Source organism: Amphibalanus amphitrite, unplaced genomic scaffold, assembly GCF_019059575.1.
Source record: "Amphibalanus amphitrite isolate SeventyFive unplaced genomic scaffold, NRLGWU_Aamphi_draft 000036F_arrow, whole genome shotgun sequence".
Classification (NCBI taxonomy): domain Eukaryota; kingdom Metazoa; phylum Arthropoda; class Thecostraca; order Balanomorpha; family Balanidae; genus Amphibalanus; species Amphibalanus amphitrite.
In genome coordinates this window covers 1,277,771-1,279,771 of record NW_024881532.1, presented here as the reverse complement: position 1 = coordinate 1,279,771, position 2,001 = coordinate 1,277,771, and positions in this window count along the sequence as shown.

Here is a 2,001-nt window from a genome sequence, read left to right as displayed (position 1 = left end):
TGTAACTCCAAGCATTGTGTCATTCGTTGCTCCTTCTTCGACGCAGCGTGACTTTTTATGGTGACTGAAGCAGTCAAGAGCGGAGCACAATGGCTGAATGCTGTCTCATATGGATGCATGGTGCAATCGTATTCGTTTGGCTTATTTTATCTTAATCTTCAACTGGGGGGGGGGGGGGGGTCGAGGGTCCCAACCAACTTCGGCAACGATGAGAATCTCGAAAGGACCTCCCGATCTCATTTGAAATTAATGAAATTTAGAAAAGATGGAAAGCTGCGGAAAAGGATTAGAAATAGACACTAGACACCGTATGATCTAGACATTGACCAGTACCTATCTCTCAACAAATGCTTTCGAAACAATGTCGGTCCCATTTCGCCACTTGGTCAATGCTAATGTTATTTGTGGTTATCGATGTTAAACTACAAAGGAGCATTCATGCATTTTGAAAACAATGATAATTTTATCGATAATTTATAAATGTATAAAATTTTGACTCTCTGAGAATTCAAAATTAAAAACCGCCGCTCCGTTCATTCATGAAATATGTGGACCGATGTCACGACACTGTGATTAAGCACCTACCGTGCCTACTTCCTGTTCGCCCAGCCCAGCGGCTCGAGCAAAAATGACTCCTTGCTAACGGACACCGTGATTAATCTGCGCACCCGCGTCTGACTGGGTGTGAACCGCCGCTCGGCCGCCGGCGCGGCGGTCCCCCGTCTGCGCCGTGACCGGCCGCGACACCCGCCGGCGGAAAACGGCCCCCATCGGCCGCGGGACCGTTCTGATCTGCCGATATTGAAATATTTCGGGATGGTGTCGGACACGATACGGCTGCTGCCGGCCGAGCGCGCCTATGCGCCTCTGCAGACCGATCGGTGATCACATCGCCTGCCTTTGTCTGCGGTTATTGATCGTGTTTGGTGTGTACGAGGGGCGTTCAAAAAGTTCCCGGCCCAACCATGAAGGAGTTGGAATTTCGGCCTGCAACGCGGTGTGTTCAATGATGTGTTATTGGGATGTCCACTTACGTAGCCATTAACCAATCTGCCCTCTGATTGGTTCAGGCTGCTAATTAATCGTAACATAGTTTGCCATTCCCGGTCAGAATGGGCGACGCCCAGAAGAGAACAGTGATTTGGTTCAGGTGTTGCAGAAAAATGCACCAAACGTTATTCACGAAAAGCTAGTGCCAACACATGTTGAGGTTTGTCTTTCTTACAGTAGCGTCAAAAAGTGGTTATCTCTGTTCAATTTTGGTCAACAGATCATTAATGGTCACCCCCACACTGGGCAGCCATCAACAGCATTGACTCAAGAAAATATGAAAAATAAGCACTTCTTTGTGAAAAATGACAAATGTTCTGGTCTGGAACAACGCAGCAGAAGCGGAGGTGTCTATCAGGTTCCTCAAAGCCATTCTTCGATAGCGTATTAATATGTTTAAGATCTCTGCAAGATGCATCCCCCGTTTGCTGACTCCAGAGGAAAGGCAAACTCGAAAGGAGGCGTAACGCGAAAATTTTGGCCCCTATATCGAAGATCCAAAAGAGTTCATTGAACTACTTGTTACCGTGGAGGGATTGTGGGTGTCACACGTTGACCCTAAGGGCGTGACCGAGTTGCACAAGTGGAAGCACACTGAGTAAAGGCCACCAAATGTGTGCGACGTGTCTAAGTCAGACGGCAAGGTGACAGTGGTTGCATTTTGGGATTCTGGCGGGGCTCTGCTCGTCAACTTTCCAAAACAGGGGCGCACAATTAATGATGAATACTACACCTCCCTTCGATAACAGTAGCGAGCAGCATATATCAAGGAGAGACTAGGGAAGCTGACTAAAAGTGTGCGCCTGATCCAGGACCACGCACCAGCACACATGAGCAGGGTGACGATCAGCGAAGCAGTGAGCTGTGGCCTCGAGTTGTTGTCACAGCCACTTTTTTATCCGTACCTTGCACCCTCAGGTTGTCACCTCTTCCCCAGCACAAGGAAATTGC